At 35.7% G+C, this 25,000-nt stretch overlaps 1 protein-coding gene across 5 annotated transcripts in view; it reads left to right on the top strand.

The window, feature by feature from the left end:
• LOC135208447 (uncharacterized) overlaps window positions 1–25,000 on the top strand; it is a 683,342-nt gene that overhangs the window by 540,453 nt on the left and 117,889 nt on the right. For all 5 annotated transcript variants that reach the window (XM_064240638.1, XM_064240636.1, XM_064240639.1 and 2 more), the window contains one exon: window positions 7,283–7,331. The gene's annotated coding sequence lies outside the window, so the exon portion shown is untranslated. The remainder of the gene's footprint in view (window positions 1–7,282; window positions 7,332–25,000) is intronic.

Below are 25,000 nucleotides of genomic sequence, written 5' to 3'. Positions count from 1 at the left end.
ATGTTCTTAGAAACTTTGGGAAAATTACCGTCACTCGCTGAAACGTAACGAGAACTTTTGTAATGTTAATCAGTAAGTAGAATGATAAGTATTACGCTCAGCATTCCCTAACTTTATTTTGATACTTATCATGACTATACTCTGTTTTTTTTTTATCTGTCCATCCGCCTGTGGTGTTTTTGTATGGTAACACTGCGTCCCGGGCTTTAGATAGTTACGCTATGTGTAAGTTTTAGGTAAATAAAAGGATATCTGGGTGTACATTTGCAACTGAAAAGTGTTTTAATAATTTACTGTATGCGAATTACACCGTTAATATTCGAAATAGGCTATTATTATAATCGTTGAATGTAAGCTGAATGTAACTATCTAAAGGGCCGGGACGCAGTGTTACCATACAAAAACACCACAGGCGGATGGACAGATGAAAAAAAAAAAAAAAAAAAAAAAAAAAAAAAAAAAAAAAAAACAGAGTATAGTGTCTCACGATCTGAAATGAGCCTATGGTTAATCTATATGTAACATCACACGAGGGGAGTTACTCGTCACACTTTTTGTTCTGAATATGTTAAGCGCTAACCAGAGTATTCCTGTCCGGAGATAACCTTGAGTAATCACTTCATCTTCATTTCGCTAACTTGCGGAATTTATCACGTCATTCCACGTAAAATACTGCAGTTGACTGCATAAGAATTCCATTACTTTCATTTATTTAGGCCGCCAAAACCAGGTACCAAATACTTTCAAATCACTCTTACTATTTCTTGCGAAATTTCGGCTGTAATTTTTGTTGAGCACAATTTTGGCAATTTTTCATATTTCCAATTAATTTTTCAGCCAATATTAAGTTTCCGCGTATGGACATGCGCAGACTAAAAATCAGGCAACCAGTCACACACAAATATACGATATAATATGTATGTATGTGTATATATGTATATGTATACATGTATACACATATATGTATATATTATATATACGTATGCATATGTATATAAAATATGTGCTTGCGCGTGTGTGTATTCGTAAGCAGATTACACACACATTACATACATACATACATATATATATATATATATATATATATATATATATATATATATATATATATATATATATAATGTATGTATGTAATGTGCGTGTAATCTGCTTACGAAAACACACACACGCAAGCACCTATTTTATATACATATGCATACGTATATATAATATATACATATATGTGTATATAGTACATATACATATAAACATACATAAATATTATATCGTATATTTGTGTGTGACTGGCTGCCTGATGTTTAGTCTGCGCATGTCCATACGCGGAAACTTAGATATTGGCTGAAAAATTAATTGGAAACACACACATACACACACACACACACACACACACACACACACACACACACATATATATTCACATATGGACAGAGACTGAGAGATTTTGGGCCTATTCAAGTGGAATCCAACTAGATATAAGTATTGAGTAATTAATGATACCAGATTTATTAGCCTTTGGGTGAGCGTGATCCATTATCATGGAATTTCTATGTTACGAGGTATTACGTTTGCCACTTTCGATGAATTATAGTAAAATCAAGTTTGTATATTTATTATATTATTCGTTGTGCGTTCTCTTCATCCTGTGAGGAGATATTTTCATTGACAGAGTATGATCTGATGTTGTGAAGCCGGTGTAACATACAAATAAATAGATGTGCATGACTCCGCAGGAAATATGACTATGATTATGGTTACTGTTATTGCAGCAGTTATCCTCCAATTATACGAATATTTCGTAATTTCATAGAGAATGAGTTGGAAAATTGGTGCGTTACACAATTAATCTGAGTTCTATAATTTTATATTTAATTCTAGCGGTTTTTTTCTCTCTCTCTTTTTATCGCCAACTTTCGGGTATCATCGTTTAGGAAATTGACATATAAAAAAATATTTATTTTCATGGTAGTGTATGTGATATGGTCGGGATATCCTCTACAAAATTATGAATATTTTCATAACGTTTTATTCGTAATCGAAAAATGCTGTACTTAAAATCTCAGTAGACCAGTAAAAGCGAGTTCTCATATTGCTGATGTATAAGACGGAACGTAAAATATACGAAGTTAATCTTTAAAGGCTGAAAGAATTCCAACTATATATCACTTTCCACCCGTGAGTTTCTAGCTGATTAGACTAGAGTGGTGAGTGGTAAAAATGGAGTATGATAGGCTGGTGAAAGGAAAAGAATATGCAATTCGGATGAATCACGAGGAACGAGAGAAATATACACTGAAAGGAAGTGGAGCTGAAAGACAGTGCTTGCAAGAGAGATAATTAACGCAACACGTCTAGAATGCTTGAGGCGCTGTTGGTCTGAGTAGTTGTACGAAGCGGCCGTCACGGAAATTTCCTGCACGTTGATTCATCCACGATTCAGCTGTGTAAATATAAATATGCAGAGATCAGTGTTTTCCTCTTCTAAAGGCTCCCACACACTGAACGATTGTCAGAACGACTGTCTGTATCGTTGGCAAAAACACTGTGTATGGGCTTGTCTGGATGCGAAATTGAGCGGATCTTCGTGTCTGAACGATCTCAGCGGGAATCTGTCACGACCAGGTTGATGGCTTGCGACATAAGTCTGTTATACACAGATCGTTCAATGTACGTGTTTGTCCGCCGATATAACGCTATCGTGCACGTCTCTTCTAGAGATGATGCCATGTCTTCTCGAGACAAAATCTTTGTTCAGACTGAAATCGGTGCGAAGATCGTTCATATTGTATGAAGAGTGTGTGTGTGGGTCGTTAACGAAAATCTTTCAGACAGTCGTTCAGACAATCGCTCTGTGTATAGGGGCCTTAAGAACCCATCCCCTGATCGGGTAAACAGCTTAATATTGAAAAATATATATGCTGTATATAATTAGACATATGTATGTATGAAGCTCCTAGACGCAGGTGTGCTCTCCCCCATCTACGTCCCATCAAAGATAACCGAGTGTCACATAATTCAGTTATTACGGCAACCTAACGCTCCCATTCCAGTCCACCATTGCCGGAGGACTCGAACTGGGTTTTCCTCTCAAGTGTGACAGGTGGTTCTGCTGGTAGACCGAACCTATAGATATATCTCTATATTTATGACCGAAACGACAGAGTTCAGCATTTTCTATACGCTCGATATATATATATATATATATATATATATATATATATATATATATATATATATTTATATATAGTATATACATGTGTATGTATGTGTGTGTGTGCTTGGATGGTCTATTTCCATGCTCTTATCAGCGTAATCATAATCTACTCAGTGGGCTCTACTTTACCCGGTTATGGCCATTTCTCTGTCACTTGCACCTGCGTCTATTTCATTGATGTTTCCCGAGATATTTCCATTTAGCAGCCGTCAGCTCCCTCCATTGTCCAGTTTCTAATACATACACACACATAGTAATCTATTGCATTATGTGTATTTGTGAAATGACGTAGGATGTATGTAGATTTGTATGGATTTACACAGGTACACAGAGAAAGAGAAAGAGACAGACAGACAGACAGACAGACAGAGAGAGAGGGGGGGGGGGTTCGTTGGGGCCCGGATGGAACAGATTTCAAGATCTGTTCCATGCAACTCTAAAGTTCCATCGAGTTTGTCATAAACTTGTGATGTCTCTGGTTCTGTTAAAGGTACGAGAGTACACTTCAAATCATTATTTTTTTTTTAATGAAAACTTGGTCATGATCTTAACCGAGTTATTCTCATGCACTCCTAAGCATAGCAGTGAGCACAGTCTATAAATGTCTGTAACGAAAGTTGCAACGAAACATTTTTTATAATAACCATGCACGCAAACGAAGCACTGAGCTCAAAGCTTTGGCGCAGGTCATTGTCACACACGTCAGGTAGAACTTTGATCAGAAGCCACCCACCCCGAAATTGAAATGAGGCGTTGAAGCACCATATGCCTACCCATCATATATCCTTGTTCGCGTGACTGGAATTTCCTTCCCTTTCTGAAATTATATATGTATATACGCATGTGTGTGTGTGATCCCAATAAAACTTTTGTGTCTCACTAGAACTTATTTTATTAGTAGCCCTTGGCATTTACGGCTATCAAAAGAGTACGGCCTAACTAATACGTGACCCGAAAATAAATAGTTCCATTCGTGTCGAAACCCCATCATCTGAAGTCTTTCACCAGTAACATAGACCTGTATCTGACGTGCTTTGTTTTAGGACATTTTCATTCATTTTATTTTCTTGCACGATGTAATAATAATAAAACTGGACAATTCTGCATTAGGCAGAAAATAAGGACGTCATATGTTTGGTAGGCATTTCATGCACCTGTAATCCGCTCAACTCTAATATAGAGCGACTGCTGAGGAAACCAAAACAAGTCACTGAGCGAAAGCCACTTTCCAACTATTTTCCTTTGTGGCTGATTATGATGAATTAGTTTCTTTCTCCATTAAATAGTTATATATAACTACTTCCAAGGAAATGGTGACGGGGAAGTTAATGATCTCAGCTCTGGAGAGACGAGGAGGAACCACGTCGCAAAAAAAGAGGTTGAGAGAAGCCTGAAGGAAGGCAGCCATAACGGTGACCATAGGCACTTTAATTATGGGGTTTATGACTCGGCTCTCGTCTGTTTCCGTCTCACCAGGAGAGAGAGAGAGAGAGAGAGAGAGAGAGAGAGAGAGAGAGAGAGAGAGAGAGAGAGAGGAAAGGTGGGCCGGACTTTGAGAGTGGAAGAAAGAGACATATATATATATATATATATATATATATATATATATATATATATATATACATATACATATATAATATACATTATATATATATATATATATATATATATATATATATATGTATGTATATAGATGTGTGTGTATATTATAATATATATAAATATATATATATATATAATATATCTATTAATAATATATATATATATACATACATATATTATATATATATATATATATATATATATATATATATATATAATATATATATATTATATATATATATATATATATACCCACACACAACATATATATATATATATATATATATATATATATATACATATATATATATGTATGTATATAGATGTGTATAATATATATATATATATATATATATACTATATAACATATATATATATACAATATAATTATATATATATATATATATAAATGAAAGAAATAAAACCAAAATTCAGAAAAAATTCATAAGTAAAATAGTGTAGCAATATAACTTCAAGTGAGGAAAATTAATATAAGAAAGTTAAGAGCATATAGAAAATAATCTTAAATTATTTGTAATGAAAAACTTTCCCTCCACACGCGACTTAAAGCCGCAGTTAAAAACTAAGCTGCCGTCACTTCCGTGAAAGTGGTTTTGCCAAACAAAGAACCAACTCTAAGCCGCAATTTAAAACAGAATAATGTATCTGGCCTGTTAATCTCTGTGCATGGTTTCATTACAACCTGGAAATAAAGTTTATTATATTTTTTTTTTTGCATGAATAAAAAATCTTTCTAAAGTTGTAAGTTCGAGAAGGGAAATATAGCGTAATGACGCTCATTTCGTTCCGTCATTTTTATGAAGGGCCGTTGAAGCTCATTGGGAGCGGTAACGACGACGACCTGAAACGTTAATATATGTCGTTAGCTAAATCAGCCAGGCAACAAACTTTTGATTATTCAGCGATAATTAAACTGGGCAGTTTTATTTGACTTCCGCTTAACGAGTTAAAAACATTTGCTGCGACGGTCGATTGTAGGAACCGAGTTGGAATGCAGTTGTTATTGCTTTTTCGTGGCGGTTTTGTGCGTCGCTGCGTAGTCGAAGAAACTACCCCGTTTTCGAGTTATAATTACAACAATTATTACAAGAGTAATGTTTGTTGCACCGTTAGTTGCATGTTCATCGTACCATTTGCTTGATTTAACTCTTGTTCATTTTTATGTTTTCATTGGATTTGAGGTCCCTGCGTTAGAAACGTTACCAAAGCAAGGGAGTTAGGCCATAGATCCTTGGTGTTCGTCAACTTATCAAAATTAAAGTATATGACTTCTGTCTATAAAAAAAATAATGGAAAACATAAGAATGATATAAATATTGGAAAAAAGCGCAAAAGAGGATAGCAGATAAGACGACGCCGAAACTCAAAGAATAATCCCTGTTTTGCTGCATGCAAATGAACGCTATCCTCAGGGAAATAACCATGAAATATGAAAATGAGGCGTCTGTGGCTATACGTGAGTTACATCGCGACGCCGGGTTTAATGCTTGCCACCCACGACATGCACTGGATGTGATGCCAGTGGCAGAATGAGTGCAAGTACTCGCGTGCAACTTTAATGTTAATGGAAAATGTTCAAGGAAGCTGACCTTCATGGTCGGAACGAGTGGGATCTCTTTAAGTAATGATGCTCGATAAGGCGGGGATTCCTGCAGTTTTGAAAAGGATCGTTTTACTCAATGGAATGAGGCGCAGGGATTATTCGCGTTTATTTCTCTTTATTAACTTTGTCCCTCTTTCGTCTTGCAGCCGACACGGTTTTGAATTCGGCTTTCTCTGTCCATTTGAGAATTTATGCAAATGTAGGGGGGGTGGGGGGAGCTTCAGTATTCGTCTCCCATCGCGACAAGACTGAATCAAAGGTGTTTACGCGTTAAATGACTTGGCCTTGGCACCGAGCGATTTTTTAAATGTTTTTCCCAACTCGTAAGGCAACCTCTCCGTCTTTGTCTTTCTTTAGTTACTTTTTAGTCACTGCCACGTTGATAACATTTCTTATGCGCCAGTATAAGACACAAACAGTCTATTTATCTTTGTAATTCAATCAGATGTACGAATACAGTTCTTAATGGTAAAAATAACTCATTTAGAGATCTTGACTTCTTTATTTCATGTTTATCACATATGCCAAAGACCAGAAAATAGGAAATATAAATAGATGTACCACTAAAGCAAATTCATATAATGAAACCTTGGAGGTGAATAGCCGATCTGTAATACAAACCAACGAAAATGCCTACTTTTCCCCACAACAACTATACACCTATAAAAAAAATTTAGAAGTACAAAGATACCATTTCTTGTCAAGTCAGTTACGTTTTATTTCAGTTTGTATGTTGGATAAATTTCAGAATGTCAGTTTTTTATGCACTAGAATATTAGAATATGGAACAATTGATTATTAGATATTAAGACCATAATAATATTTAATCCCTCTTTTTGTTACAGAAACGAGACAGCAGTCAACAGTAGGACGTAAATTCCTTCCCACCTCAAGGTTGGTTGAATTCTAGTCTCAGATTCCACATTAGGGTTATTCCCTAAATTCTTCTACATAGTTTAAGCTTCGGGGAATAAAAGGAGTCCCTTTTTGGTCACCAAACGTCTTGGGAGTTCACGTCTTGATGGGACTTGTTAGGCTATGAAATATTTTCTATTATTTTATTGTCTTGTTTTCATTTTCTTCGTTTTTACATATTTACATCTTTGTTAAATTAATTTTTGTCCTTATGCTGTATGCAAAATGACTAATATACATTAATTCATTGAGAACAATGTCGCATGATATATTGAGAAACAAACTGAAGATAGTACAGAATGATTATGCTCAGGCATTTATTCCTCTGTTCAGCGCAGTTTTTATTGCAGAATTACTGTCGCTTGAAATGATAAATGACAGCCAAAAGGCTCTCTCTCTCTCTCTCTCTCTCTCTCTCTCTCTCTCTCTCTCTCTCTCTCTATATATATATATATATATATATATATATATATATATATATATATATGTATATATATATATATATAGATATATATATATATATATAGATATATATATATACTGTACTCACTAAGTTTGTTATTGTTCGCTAGGTTTCCAGTACTCACTAGACATGATGATGCAGATGCCACACGCTTTACTTTTTATTTATTTATTTTTTTTTTTACCACCGTCGGAGAATTATCTCATGTCTGGATGTTGCATTATCCTCCCACGTTTATCCCTTAGACAAATCTCGAGGTAGTGGATGCTCTCCGTTTTGCAAAAACGAAGAACACGCCAAGGCTGTTTGTTATTGTTTCACCATACGCGATTTACCTATGACATCTTGTTGCCTTTTTATGTTGTCAAGTGCATTTCGTGTTAATGAATTGCGAATCCAATCATGGATTTTGTTTCACATGTTTCACTAGCTCTCTCTCTCTCTCTCTCTGTCGAAGCTGACGAAGCTGCCGAAGTGGAAGTCTCTCTCTCTGAGGAAGCTGCCGTAGTGGGAGTCTCTCTCTCTCTCTCTCTCTCTCTCTCTCTCTCTCTCTCTCTCTCTGAGGGAGCTGCCGTAGTGGGAGTTATCAACAAATTATTGACATTCCGAAAATACCCTTTTCAGCAAGTCCAGGTTGACACCGAACCGGAGACATTCCAGGCATGTTCTTTTCATCAGTTAAATATCACTGGAAAACGCATTTATATTGAGGAAGGTAAAATCGAGACAGTAACCTTTATTGCCTTGTAGATGGTGACAGATTGCAAGGATGAAATCTGATATATCGCTTTCCATATGTAGTTAAATGTAATTTCCGGGTAGGTTTGTGAAAATAAATAATAAATGTCACGGTTCGTCTCTTGATCTTCCGAGAGACATCTGCTCGCCTACATGATTACTTTCGTAAGGTATTTCAGGCTTAAATGGAATTTATAAAACAGCGTTGTCGAAGTGTCAGCGGGAAGGACATTTTTATTGAATTTCAAATTCGGTAACTGGTTTTTCCGTCTCCCGAACTCACAATGCAGGCTCACGTTGCACCTGGTTAACATTCTCCTTTGTTTCTCTCTTTGGAAGATGGCTTCAATGGATTGCTTTAGGATATACAAAGGAAAATCGCATTTGTATTCATATACGAGCGCTGTTTCTATGCACATATATTTTTACTAAAAATTTATTTTAGATACGCACGCTTGTTTTATGGAATCCAAAGTGAAACCATTCTTGAAAAGGAGTGCGTAATTTGACTTGTCTGTGTTGATTTATGTCATTAATTGTCCATAGAACTTACGTAAAAGTGAATTCTAAAAAAAAAAAGGAAAGACCAAAAATACCTTTGCTGTCGTAACCGTATTTATAAACCATTTTATTGATGACCTTTATTTTTCAACTATCGTACATGAGATTCCATGTATGGCTGTAGAATGCGTTTTATTTAAGATTTCCAAGATTTATGCTATCAACATTCTGAAAACTAGCAGCTGTAGCCGGCCTCTAGACGGGTTATCAGAGTCTTAAAAAAACGGGGAGAAAGTATGAAAGAGTCCCCTTAGAAACGGCTCTCGAATTTCGGATTTTGAATAAAACCTTCTTGGGGGAAGGGGGAATGTATGGTGACAATTTGGTAGCCCTAGTTGTCATCTCCGAAAGTTTTAAAAAATGAATCGGTATGAAAAGGGGGGATTAAGACCCCATTAGATACGGCCCACGATGTGCGGATTTTAACTGAAATCTTCCCGTGAGAGAGAAAGAGAGGGAGAAAGAGTCTCTGGTAAAAATTCGGTAGCCCCAGCTTCGGCTTCGAAGTTGAAAAAATGAGGGGGTATGAAAAGGGAGAGTTATGACCCCCAAGAAACGGCCGTCGAATTTTGGATTTTGACTAAACCCTCGCTGGGTGGGAGGTAAGTCTATGGAGGAAATTTGGTAACCCTAGCTTCAACTCCAAAAGTTGTAAAACATGAGGGGATATGAAAAAGGGGATCTGATCCCCTTAGAAACGGCCCTTGAATTTCGGAATTTGACTAAAACCTCCCTGAGAGGAGGGGAGTTTATAATAAAAATTTGGTAGCCCTAACTTCAACACCAAAAGTTCTAAAAAATGAGGGGATATGAAAGAGGGGATTTTGACTGAAACCTTCACAGTAGAGGGGAGCCATGAAAAAATTTGGTAGCCCTAGCTTCAACTCCAAAAGTTGTAAAAAATGAGAAGGTATAAAAAAGGGTGAATTATGACACCCTTAGAAACGGCCCTCGGATTTCGGATTTTGACTATAACCTTTCTGGGGGAAGGGGAGTCTATGTTAAAAATTGGCTAATTTACTCATTTTCCTTTCATAAGTGCTGTTTCACGTTAGATTTTCAGTTGCAACTTTTATCTACTAGTTAGGCACACCTCCAAGGCTGCTTGTATTCAGTTTTAACAAATCATCACGACACACTAACAGTTACTGTGTGAGTACATTTTTCTAGAGAATTCATATTTCTGTTGGAATTCCCTGTTATCTACACTAATATTCGTGTGTGTGTGATAAACACACACACATATATATATATATATATATATATATATATATATATATATATATATATATATATATATATATATAACACACACACACGTAGTATATATGATGCATCGATGCTTAATTTTGTATCTCATTTCTTCTAAGGCAGCATCCTTGAAAACCCTACACATCATCACATTTCAAATACCTTCTCTATCTGTCGAACTATACATATACACACATGCATATACATATATATAAATATATATATATATATATATATATATATATATATATATATATATATATTATATATATACATATTTATATATACATATATATATGTATATATATATATATAAAATGTATGTAATATAACTTTTAGACTTTTTGATTATGTACTCTGATGATTAGAGTCATATAAGTAATCTCACCAAAAGGTTAGTCTTTAGCAAGTGCGTTTGCAGTAAGGAAAGCTACAATCATTAACATACGTGGCAACGCTGTAAACTGTAACTATAGGTTGTTGAAGTTACCATGCCAGAATAATGAAGTTTCCCCGGAAATTGTTGCCAGAAATGTTAGACATAAGAGCATTTGGAGGAGGCATAAAACTGCTGTCTTGAGTATTTTTCTAGTTGCAAAGTATCGCCAATTTACCATTCTGTACTTAATTATTGGGAAAATTAAAGTTTTCCCTACTTAAACATTCACAATGACCGAGGCCTATGCAATGTAGCTCCCCTTTTTTTTATATATTCTTAATATTGGCAAACACACGTAAATCTTTAAATTAGATATGAAATTTTATCAATTCTCGACTTTGTTTCTTCGTGTGTACGAAATATAATTCAGAAATTCTCTAAAATGCTTACAATGATAATAAACAATGAGAAAATGAGTTTATTATAAAGAATTTGAAATGTCTTCATATCTAAATACTTTTAGTTATATACTATATAGCAATACTTAGCATTCAAATCCTCAGTGGTTGATTGGCAGCCAATTTCATTTTGTTTGGATATCCAGGACAATAGATCTCGGGCAAATATCGATACATGTCACCCGTTTTTACTGGCTGGAAACCGCAGGAGAAAAAGACTTTTTTTAAAAAGAACCTTTTGTTTGCGCTTTGCCTGATTTCCTTTGTTCCTATAAATCAGAGTTTTGGGCTTCAATAAACCTGATTGATTTCAAAACCCAGTAGTTTGTTATTCTTGTTCATCGCTGCATGATTTCCCAGTGCAGCGCTCCTCCAGTGGTTTGGCTTTGCAGATTTCCAGCTGGTCTTTCGTAACATCATCGTGTCAATGACCAAAATACTGATTTAGAAATCATAATTTTGTGCCAGTAATTTTTATAATAAAGTAAAGCCGCCTTTCAGTGCAGATTGTAAGGGTGACGTGAAGATTCCTGTTTGGTTTCTCGTTAGCTGGGGTTAGTTTCTATAATAATAAAACCAATGAGGTAAACATATATTTTTCTCTGAGGTATAACATCCACAGATCTGCCTCTCACACCATCGTTTCCATGATAATGATATATCTGAAATAAAAACCAACTAATGCCGAGTTTTAGCGGGGTAGTAATGTTCCTAAGGACGAACCTGACGACTTACACCTTCTTATACCCCAGAAATTATGTAGGAAGAGTATTATTATATCTAAATCTAAAGAGAAACAGAGAGCTCAAGCTGAGTCCGTTTGCACTCAATTTCCAAATGGCAACTGCTCATGGCAGAGAGTGAAGCCCCAGTTACTGAGTTCATTTACACCAGAAGCTCGCTATGAAATTCCAAGTCCCGCCGTGGCCTTTAGACAGAATTAAACTTCGAAATAGAAACGCACTTGATCGAATGGAGTAATAGGTTGCTCTTGTTACCAGTGAAAGCGCTGACGTCTTACCAAGGAATATCTGCTAAGTCTAGTAGGCTGTGATGTACGTTTTTGAATAACTTCTTCTTGAGATTTGATGCTCCAAAATTTCCAACTGGCATCTCGTTACTTTAGCTGCTGTTTTAGTCGGAGATTAGAATATTAAAATGCTCATCTTTTAGAATATCATCTACGATCACCATTATGGATGCCGTAGAGCCAAACTGACTTACCAGGCTTGGCGATGAGAACATTAAAATTTACGCCGGAAGACCTTATTCAAACAAATACCCCCATCGACTTTGAGGTTTTGGTGACAGCCTTCAATGCTATTCCTTATTTTTCTTGCCGTTTCTCTTCTCATTATTTGTACAAAAGCTTTGTTCAAGGTCCTTTAAATATACTCGGAGTATATTTAAAGGACCTTGGCTTTTTTTAGGATCTCTAAAGTTACGGAAGACGATTTTCCATCCCGAGTAGTCTACTCGTACAGAAGTCACTTCAGGCACAAACTCGCCAGTTAGAAGCAAGTATCCTTCGGGGAAGGGGGTGTTTGGGGGGATTTGTCAGTGCAGATGAGGCTGTCAGCACTGGCGACCATGACGAGAATAAATAGGTGAGACCCAAGCGATTGCTTATGATTGACAAGGAAAATAACTGGCTGCCAGCGGGACGGCCGTCACTTTATGGGGAGGAAATTAAGACAGAAATGGTCGTTATTTTCATAGCCTCAGGAAAAAACGACTGCAATGGAAAAGTTTGACATTGTATTGTTTATAGTAAAAGGGGGCATAAGTTTGCTTCAAGGTAAATTAGTTTTTTTTTTTCCAATAATCTTTCTCACCAAATTGTTACTTGAATTAGTTCTTTTATCTTGCTGGTCTTAGCGGGGTATGTTTTTTAAAATGATATTTTTCCTCAATGTCACTCACACACTGGAACGTTCGATATTTTACATGCATTTGTACGTATTAAAACGCTTACACACACACACACACACACACACACACACACACAAACATATATATTTATATTAATTATATATATATATATAGATATATATATATATTATATAATGATGAAACCCTTGCGTATTTCGATTAATTTCTGCTGCGTATACAAATCTGTTTGATGAATGAGAGAGCAAGAAAGAACCCATGCAGAATGAAGTGTAAGTGAAAAATTCTCAATAGAAGGCAGAAATCATTGCAAGATGGGAAACTGCAATATCCGGAAAAGAATAGGCAGAAGGGGGGTGCAATTTGAAAGGGGGTCCTTTTTCTCCTACGCCCCCCTCCCTCAGGCATACATTTCCCCTGTTTTGATTGGCGGCCGGTCTCTTTCGCAAGCGAAGACAAACACCGCTTTGCAAATGAACTGCCACCGATTGCTGCTGGCCAAGTATTTGCTGTCTATCAGCTGGACACAGGGCGTTGCGGATCCTCCGAATAGCGGATTCTTTTGACGGACGGATTGAATCTCGTTCCGGAATGCGTCCGCCTTTGTGATGGACTGGTGCTCTTTGGCATCCGTCCCTCTTACCACTGCAGTGGGGAAGTTACGGGCGATTTTGGGATGATTTTATGATAGCTGATCTACCAAAGAGCACTTTTGGGCTCTCGATTTTCCCTCTGTTTGTTTACTTTCTCCTTCCGGCAGTCGCGATCTTCTTCTTTATCTCCCGTTGTTTTCATATATATTTTGTTTGATATAGTTTTGACAGATGCTTTGATTTTTGCAGGAGGCTAACTTGCCATTGTTGTGAGTCATGACAGTATTCATATACTTCACCCATAAATGTTAAATTTATAATTGTAAATTTGTAGAACGGTCCATTTATTTTAAGTGCTACATATTACATGATTATCGCAATATGGATCTTGTGGGAAATGCCGTTATTTGATAGAATTATAAATATGATTATCTAATACTAAGGAATAGACTGTACAAATCTCTGCAGGGATTGAGTTTGCATTGTACTCTATGAAATCAAGTAAAAAATTTCCGGTATACTGTTCTCAAATGACGATATTCGCAATGTTCGAAGAAAATTCAGCTTCTGAAATTCACGATGATATTTATCTCAGTTGCTGTGTTAGCTGATAACAATGTCAAATCTTATTCGTTTATTTATTTATATCCTCATTTGACAATGAGCAAAAGTGTGAGTGGCACTATTGTAATTGTGTGTGCATGACGATTGATGAGAAGTAAAATAGCTCAAATTTGTAAATTCAGTTAATCAATAAGTTCAAATCAGGAATTTTTAAGGAAACTGGAGCACTCTGTGCGCCCAATAACAGGCTTATAAGAGAAAGCAATTTTAAATTAATTGCTTGACTGCGTCTGATCTCTTAATCCCATATTGAAATAATAATGACATTTTCTTATTTATCGAGTTATTCATAGCTCAAAATTACGTTCGTGATCGTGCGCACTGTATTCGCACCTCCTTCCTTTAAGACATTGATCTTTTTAGCAACACCCCTTCCCATTAACAATAAAGATATATTTTCTTCTTTTTCTGTGTTACTGCACTATTTTACCGACCCTTCCCAACCCTAATTTTGATGTATAGGGAACAGCTCAGTCCTCAGACATCGGCATACTGCCATGCAAGAGCCCTTTGGGTTGGTAGATCTTAATCTGGTTGCATTTGTAATGAATCCTCATTTTGAATGTCCTAGGTGATGCTTTATACATACACTTTCCTTCCAACTTTTTTAAATGCCATTATTATTGCTTATGTTAATGATTTCATTCCTAGGAAGGCTTTCCTGATTTTTTTTTCTTCTTGAGAAAGTTAGAGAAAAGGATTGTATATCGTTTCAATAACGTTATTCTTCCCTCCAGTTTGGATTTGCATCAGCGTTGCAAGTCCTCAGCTGTAAGATTGTCAAGTTCATGCGACCAGTGCGTCAAGTATATCGACACGATACTTATTCCCAAAAGTATATGTTTGAAAGTAAAAATACGAGAGTCAGCCTTCTGGACTGTCCTTCTTGACGTTTTCTCGAGATTCTGAACTTGCTGTCTTCTATGTGCCTGTTGGTTCTTGCAATCTCTCTCTCTCTCTCTCTCTCTCTCTCTCTCTCTCTCTCTCTCTCTCTTACCTATATTTCTAGACGAAGGTAATTCGCTGACTTGATAACAGACGGCATTTTGGTATGATTTATTCTTCTGATTCATTTCATTGTTGTTAGTAAATTACCAGTGAATAAACTTATTTATTGTCTTGTAAAGAAAGTTTTAAGTTTAAATGATATCTGATCCTCATAATTTAACTTGACCATATAATGTTTCTCATATTATGTGCCTGAAAGGGAAAAAGGATATTAGATTTTTTTTCAATAAGATATACGATATTAAAAAGGTTACAGTCCCGTAACACCTTGAGGACTATAACAGATTTCATTTGTAGCCTTAATATTGTGAGTTCTCTTCTCCGATTTCTAATAAAAACATTACGTCTTTTATTTATTTATTTATTTATTTCATAACGTACAACGTCTTATTATATTTACAAGGCAGCCGCTTGAGTATTTCTGGTGATATTCGGCTGTTTTTCCAGTAACGTAGTATTGTTAATACAGTAGTACTGTTAGTACGATATATTTAGAGATTCTTATATTTCCGCTTATAATGTAGCAGCATCTGTTGCCGTCAGCAAGTAAACGTTTTCGGTTGGCTTAGAATTAAAAACGCCCTTATTTCTACACTCCACGATCCGGATGACGCTTACAAGAGGCTTATCATATATATATATATATATATATATATATATATATATATATATATATATATATGTATATATATGTCTGTGTGTGTGTGTGTGTATCAAGTATAAAAAGCCCATTAAAAGATCTCTGGTTAAAAAAGCCCATTAAAAGAACTCTGGTTTAAAGCTAAGGACTATATTGCGGTGGACTGACTCCCACCCTTATCAAGTGGGAATCAATCCACCGAAATATAGTCCTAAGCTTTAAACCAGAGTTTTTCAATGGGCCTTTTATACTTGAGACACACACACACACACACACACACATATATATATATATATATATATATATATATATATCATACACACACACACACACACGCGCGCGCGATTTTCCTATTTGCGTGGGAAAATGATAGAATAGTTCCGACTTTCGGTTTTTCAGCAAGAGTTTAGGGATGAGGTCACTAACCTCACGAACTACTTTAATAATAATAAGATATTTTCTTAACCAGTAGATGCTTGTACCTATTTAGAGCTTTGTTGACTGGTGGGCGGCAACATGGGAACATCTACGGACCTAGCAATTGTGGGCTCAGCGTTTTATCGGCCAGTCACTACGCCCTTTTTGCCGAACAACAACTTCTAATGATGGGGAGTAGAGTAGCACTATATGCCGTACATACATACGTGGGCACACGTCCGCACGTGCACACACGTTTGTATGTTATATATATATATGTATATATATATATGTATATATATATATCATATATATAAATAATATATATACACATATATATATCATATATATATTGTAAATATATATGTATGTATGTATGAATGTATGTATGTATGTATATTAAGGGCATGCTTAAATTCCATTTTGAAACTTGCATTAACTCATTTTTTACAAAAAGCTACGCTTAGTTATGCTAATTTTGCTTCCGTGTAAGGATATAACGATTCACAGTTTTGTTGTATTATATATATATATATATATATATATATATATATATATATATATATATATATATATTAGCTCCCATGAATTTATTACCCTCAATTCCTATGATTATTCTTTTTATTCTCGCCTCAAATTTATCGTCGAATTTTGTGAACTGCATTCCTATACTCAGGCTACACTTAGTTAGCTTGCTTTACTGTGTTTTGAAAACTTTTAGTACTTCATTTTTGTACATTGCGGGTTTATATTCTGATATTAGCTCTCATATCAACTGTGAACAGAAAAAATTTGTCAATTCTCTCTGCTATTATACACACACTCACGCACATCTGCATGCACGCACGAACATATTCTACAGAAATCATATTCTCCTTATTTGAACAGGTCTACTTCCAATTTCCTGCTTTGAAAACTTAGCTTTCCTTTTTACTGTTGGAACTTTCTCTGATCCCCCTCCCACGGAACAAAAGAATAATAAAAGTACTTGGTCCCTAAAAAACCACCAGTTCCGTGGATTCTTATAGGTGGGCCCTCTTTGAAAACCACCGAAAAATAGGTTCGGATTCTGCGATTTCACGGCAGTGAACTAATGAAAAGAAAAATAATAACACATGAAAGACTCTGTCATCGCTCTCATTAAAATTCCGATTTTGTCAAGAAAGATTGGTAAAGAATATTCGTCACTGTGTCAGCAGATAGGGAAATAGTATGGCTTTCTGAAAACTGTTTCACCCTCGTATATGGTTTAGTTGATTCAATGATTACATAGGAAATATATAAGTTTCCTGTTGGATTATCCGTTATATATCGTTTTTACTGCTGAATATTCAAAGAATAAAAAGTTCTCGATAGTTTTATCTCCGTTCACTGGGTAGTCATCGAAAAGAGAATTCATGATTTTTTTTAACATGGTAATATTCCAAAGAGGTTCATTCTCAAGTAAGATTTTTTTTTTTTTTTTCTCAGAACCCAGTCTCCTCGCATTTCCTTCTTTTCATCCAGACTACTTTCCATCAGTTCCCTTTTCACCTTTCTCTCCATCTTCCTTGATCACTATGCTATCATCAGCAATTTCTCTAAAGATTTTCGAATTCCTTTTCAGGAGAATATAACTTTATTGATCTTTGATAAGGTCGATATTTTAGAAATGTGATGATATAAATATGTCCTTCAGAATCCTCCGTTACTTTGTCAGTCATGTCTCAAATATGGATAAGGCGTGTCCTTGCCATTGCTGATCGGAAGTGATGAACCGAAAATGAATATTTATTCAAATTAATAATTTGAAATTATTGATTCAAATTATTGATTCTTTAATTGCTGGAAGCAGAGCATAAAGTCAGAAGTCAGCCATTATGTAGCTATTATAAGTGTAATGAAATAAGGATATTGTGTACTTTAGGATAGATTTTAAATTCTGAAACTTCTCTCTCTCTCTCTCTCTCTCTCTCTCTCTCTCTCTCTCTCTCTCTCTCTCTCTCTCTCCTACACAAAACATTTCCTCGGGATTTGAACAGATCTACTTCCAATTTCCTCCGCCGGAAACTTATTTTTCCCGTTGCAACTTTCTCTGATCCCGAAACAAAAGAAGAATAAAAGAAGCTGGTCACGAAAAATCGCCAGTTCCGCGTATTCTTATAGGTGGGAGCCTCTTCGGGAGACCGCCAAAAGTGGGGACGAATTCTGCAATTTCACGGTAGTGACTTACTTAAAAGAAGAAGAGGTCACAAATGAAAGAAACCTGTAGGACCCTGATGTCATCTCCTCCATTAAAAGTCCCAATTTTCAGAGGAGGAAGGAGAAGAATCTCTCGCCTCCTATAACCAGGAATGGGAATGGTCGTCTCCGAAAAATGCCGTCGCTTTTCTCCTTTCGCCAGATTACCCGGTTTTAGCCATTCGAACGAGGTCGCTGTTTGTAACTACTATATACGTCAATTTTTCTGTTCAAACGTTCATCGGTAAGTTTCTTTACTGTAATAAGTAGATCTTTGCAGACTCTATTCATTCTCAAGTCAAATATGTGTTTTTTCTTCAAGCAACCCCATAGGGATTTAGCGCCGTCAGTGCATCTCACGGGGTACACTGAAGGCATCATTGCGCCGTGGGCATTCTGTGCTGAAAGACCTCATAGGTCCAGTGCTTGGCCTTTGGCCTAAATGTTATATTACATTCCATTTCTTCAGCAGGACCCGTCCACTTTTTTCTTATACTTATAATTTCAGGAACTGATTATTCCTTGTCTATTATTCTTTTTGATACTATTATTTATTATCACGATAAAGCGATGCATATATTCATCAGCTTCAGTTTATTACTATGCATTTTATTTTATTTCATGAAAAATACGTGAGTTTCTCCTGCGCCTGCAGTAAAATATGGAAGGAAATATATGTAGCAAAAATACATAATATATTTAGCATAATTCTCTCTCTCTTCTCTCTCTCTCGCTCTCTTCTCTCCTCTCTCTCTTCTCTCACCTACATCATAATATATATAATATATATATATAAGATATTATATATATATTATATATATATATATATATATATATATATAACGGATATTAGCCAGCAAATGTCACTTAACATACACTTAAAGATTCTTGGGAGTAACGTACACCTACGTGGAATTATGAGATTCGAGGAGGAACCCCCCTTATCATTTATAATTACCCCTGGGTATAAGTTACTGCCAAGGTATTGTGAAATAGATATTAACCGAAATTTATGGCTTAATATTCGTGTATTTAAAAAATGCCTGGGTGTTTGTGACAAATGAAAAATGTGTGTGTGTGTACGACGGAGTTGTCATGAGAACGTGCGTGTGTACAGAGTCTTTTCAGCACCTTCCATACCAGTGCTTTAAACATCCTTTTAAAAGGTTTTCAGACAGTACCAGAGAATGTTTCTGCGGAGTGGGTGGAACAATGAAATGAAATAGGAATTGTTCTAAATATACTATAGGCCTAACAGTTATAACGGTGGACGTGGAGAAAAATATGTCCCTTCTTTTTCAAGCCAAAACTGTTTAAAATGTTGTCTGTCATTTTTTTTAATGCTACGCTTTTTATGAAGCTGTTTCCTAATTTTTGCTCACGTACAATCCGCTCTCTAAACAGATTCCATCAAGATATAATTCAGAATATTACTCAACTTGAACGTTGAACATCCCGACTTTATGCATTCATGTCACCGAATTTTACCCTTCCCTGACAATTCCATTCAAGAGATTTGTCATTTTTGTGTCCTTATTTCTTGTCATGGTATGTGCTTTTTTTCTATTTCATCCTCAGAATTTATGTCGAAAGACTAAAAGAACAATTTTCCCTCACATAGTTTTGTGTAGATGACTCCTTTCCAACAGCCTAGCTGATGTCTTCCAAATAACCGGTCCACTTTTCTTTTGTCTTTAATTTTCAGACGAAAATTCATTCGTCATTATAATTCCATTTTACTGGTGTAGCCTGACTCCTGGCTTTATCATTTTGCGTTGACTTTAAACCTCCAATAGCATATATAGTATGTATATACTATTATCCGTGTACACACATACAAACATAAACCTCCAATAGCATATATATCTATATATTAACCGTACACACACACACACACACACACACACATATATATATATATATATATATATATATATGTGTATATATATATATTATTATAAATATTATATGTATATGTATATATGTATATATATATATATGAGTATATATATATATTATGCTCAATAGTATATTATACATATTAATATGTATTATAATATAATATATATATTATATAATATTTAATAAAATTATGTATTGTATTGTATGATATGTATATATCTAAGTATATGTCTTAAGTATAGCCAGATGTACCTTTGCAATAAGAAGCACATGTAGGGAAATGGGTTGAGGGACAGCATTTCTTATGGGTTCACAACCGCCCCCCATCACTTCCCCCCCAAAAAAAAAGTTTTCAAATAGTTTCCAAACTCTTTCTGACTAACTTCTGTTCAGAGACAATAGTACCGGAAGTGAGAGCTTTTCGAGTAGGCTGAAGTGTAGGAGTAACGGGAAGGGAAGAAGAGGGAGTTTTAGGGAGGAGAGAAGGGCAAAGGGGGAAGGAGAAAGTTCCTCCTCTTGTTTTCTTTTTATTGTAGATTCTTCCTTCTACCCCCATACGTCCTATTTCATAGTGGTTTTGAAACGTTGATTTATGAATTAGATTTTACAACCCAGAATTCTAACTTGTTATATTTTTGTTTGCCAGGGCAATTGTAAACTTCCCATAAGAGAAAATATCTGAAGAATGGTCTCATGATAGTCCGGTGGGGACTACCTGGCCGAGGTCCTCTACTTTTTGAATCCTTTTTCCTTCTCCATCGAATCCAAATGCGACCCGCAACGGTTGACTTACTACCACAAACCGTGTTTAAACTATTATCTCGGCCGACAATAAGCCAATAACGTTACTGCAGTATTACAGATCACTTGTAGGTATTCTGAATGATTTGAAAATTATGCTTATTTTCCGGATCTATGCTTCTGGTTTCGAGCATTGAGAGAGAGAGAGAGAGAGAAATAATGGCATTAGTTGCTTGCAAAACAAGTATCCTTGCGATAGATACTAAGGTAATTCGTCTCATTCACTTTTTTTTGTTATACAAAATAGGGAAGGAACGACTATCACACAGTTTGTTTAAAGTTGAAGCAATTTCATGCATGATTCAGCACTTCTAGTTCGTAAGTGAGAGTTTTAACGTGTTTCGTATATCCTTTGTAAATTAAGTTTTCCTCTTTAGATAAAGTATTTTCCGAGCTGTCCGGTGATTTTATTCTAAAAGGAAAATTTTTATTTTTTGTTTACTCCGTAAAAGATAACACCTTTATTGATGATTACTGCGTACGAAAAGCAATTCACAACTCTCTTGGGTGAGGGCACAAATACCATGCACACATGCTGAAAGGTAACACATGCTAGATCCTACCCCTAAATGGAAAAGTCTAAGCGTTTTACATATATAATATATATTATATATATGTGTGTATATATAACTAATTACTTGTACGTATACATTTCAGTCAAATGCTCACAAGCAAACGTCTAACTTTTCAATTACATTCTTTGGCAAACATCTGTCTTGTCTAATCTATATATGTAAGTTCAGGAATTGTGTAAACCATTATATATATATATATGTAAATGTGTGAGCACATATTTAGATAAACACATTTGATTATGTATATCAATACTGACAGACTGTTAACTGTTAACTTCCCTCCGAAGACTTTCAATTTACTTCTCTTGGGGTTCCCAGCCTTTTCGGAGGGTGCGTCCTTCGATACCACTGACTTCCTGTCCTTCTGGTAAATAGAGGCTGAAACTTTAAAGGAGGCTCCAGTAATTAGTTTTCCTGGGCTTTCCTCGGGCTTCGCAAAATCTCGACGTGCTTTCAGGGCCTTATGTTTTTGCTCTGCTTTGAAAGAGGCAACGGCAGACCATTACTCCCGGCGAAGGAGGAAGAGCCATAATGGAGTGGATTTGGGATTCGTCAGATCTAAGATGAATTCTTTTCTTCATTCGAATAGTTGTGGCTGGGCTGCAATTAATGTGATTCCACTGCATGGTTTCTTGCATGAATGAGTGAAGGAATATCCTTACTCAGTTTCTACATTTTGATGAGAAGGATTCACTGAATCTGTACACTGCTTCAGACTATCAATCATTGAAGATCTCCAAGAACAGATGTCGGAAAATGTAATAATGATCATTTATGAGTTAACAAAATATAGCCAATATGTGTATTCCTATTGACATTTAGGAAGCCTATAATTTTCCGAAATTTGATTTGGACACTCTTAAATTACAATTTTTTTATTAATACTTTCATTAAAAGTACACATCCCTCGTACGCACACATACTTCACTCACACACACTATATATATATATATATATATATATATATATATATATATATATATATACACATACACACACACACATATATATATATATATATATATATATATATATATATATATACACATACATACATATATATGTGTGTGTGTGTCAGTGCCCTCTGGGTTTGTTCCATATGAATAGGATTCATCTTTTGAGTAATAATAATAATAATAATAATAATAATAATGATATAATATAATATAATATATAATAATGTGGAAGTTACTAACAGGTATCATAAGAGAAAGGCTATGCAACAAACTTGAGGATGCAAATACCATCCCCCACCAAGAAAAAGGCTGCAGAAGGAATTGTAGGGGCACAAAAGGACAACACCTGATAGACAAAATGGTAATGAAGAACAGTAAGAGAAGGAAAACCAACCTAAGCATGACAAGAATTGACTACGAGAAAGCCTTCGACAGAATACCACACTTGTGCCTAATAGAATGCTTTAAAATATATGGGGCAGAAGAAAACACAGTCAGCTTCCTAAAAAATACAATGTGCAACTTGAATACAATATTTATAAGCTCTGGGATAAGATTAGCAGAGGTTAACATCAGGGGAGGGATCTTTCAAGAGGACTCACTGTCCCTACTACTCGTTGTAGTAGCCATGATTCCCATGACAAAAGTACTGCAGAAGATGGATGATGGGTACCAATTCAAGATTGGAGGCAGCAGAATTAAACATCTGATGTTCATGGACGACATCAAGCTGTATGGTAAGAGCATCAAGGAAATAGATACCCTAATCCAGGTGTAAGTATTGTATCTGGGGACATCAGGATGGAGTTTGGAATAGAAAAATGTGCCATGGTCAACATACAAAAAGGCAAAGTGACAAGGACTGAAGGGATATAGTTACCAGATGGGAATAGCATCAAACACATAGATGAAACAGGATACAAACACCTGGGAATAATAGAAGAGAGGATATAAAACTCCAAGAGATGAAGGACACGATCAGGAAAGAATATATGCGGAGACTTAAAGTGATACTCAAGCCAAAACTCAATGCCGGAAATATCATGAAAGCCATGAACACATGGGCAGTACCAGTAATCAGATGCAGCACCGGAGTAGTGTAGTGGGTGAAGGTTGAACTCCGCAGCATAGACCAGAAAACTAGGAAACACGTGACAATACATTGAAGCACTTTACCCAAGCAAATAAAGATAGACTCTACATAACACGGAAGGCAGGAGGGAGAGGACTACCAAGCATAGAGGACTGCATCAACATCGAGAACAGAACACTGAAGCAATATCTGAAAACCAGTGAAGTAGAGAGGCTAAGGAGTGCATGAGAAGAAGGACTGATAAAAGTAGACAAGACCCAGAAATATACAGAGACAGGAGAATGACAAACACAACGGAGGAATGGCACAACAAACTAATGCACGGACAGTACATGATACAGTCTAAAGAACTAGCCAGTGATGAAATAAAGAAGGAAACAGAAGGAATGCTAACAGCAGCACAAGGTCAGGCTCTAAGAACCAAATATGTTCAATGAACGATAGAGGGAAATAACGTCTCATCTATATGGAGGAAGTGCAATATGAAAAATGAGACCATAAACCACATAGCAATCGACTGTCCGGCACTTGCACAGAACCTTCCACCACGAACCACTCTACCTAAAAGAGATAAAGGTTTGTCAAAGCAGACATCCACACCGGAGAACATTATTATAGTAAAGGAAGGAAGGACAAATGACCTGAAACAGGTTGCATTAATTTTACCAGTTTTAAAAAAATGATGCCTTACGTACAGTTCCTAACTTTTGTGCACCGTCTGCTGACTCTTCATTTGATGTTTATCAAAAGTAATATGTCAGTCAAAAGTTACAACTAGAGTAGTTACAGCTTGAGACTCATTCAGCAGAATCCCATCCACTTGAAGTGTAGGATGGGGTGGAAAGTCTGTTCGGTTTAAAAATTGCAAAATTAGAATTTATACACCATATTAGTGTTTAACCAACTTCTACCAATCAAAGGGCCTTTAATTGAATTTCGATATGTGAATGCGCAGTGTATCAAAATCCGTGAAACATTTAAAACTATTTTAAAAACTAGAGAAATGGGCGAAAAACGTGATGATTTCGGCGTTGTTTTTTATTTTTATCTAAATGTCCTAAACTACAATCCCTTGATCC

Source organism: Macrobrachium nipponense, chromosome 35 (assembly GCF_015104395.2).
Source record: "Macrobrachium nipponense isolate FS-2020 chromosome 35, ASM1510439v2, whole genome shotgun sequence".
Lineage (NCBI taxonomy): Eukaryota > Metazoa > Arthropoda > Malacostraca > Decapoda > Palaemonidae > Macrobrachium > Macrobrachium nipponense.
The sequence above is the reverse complement of the archived record's forward strand: the minus strand, read 5'-3'. Positions and strand labels throughout refer to the sequence as shown.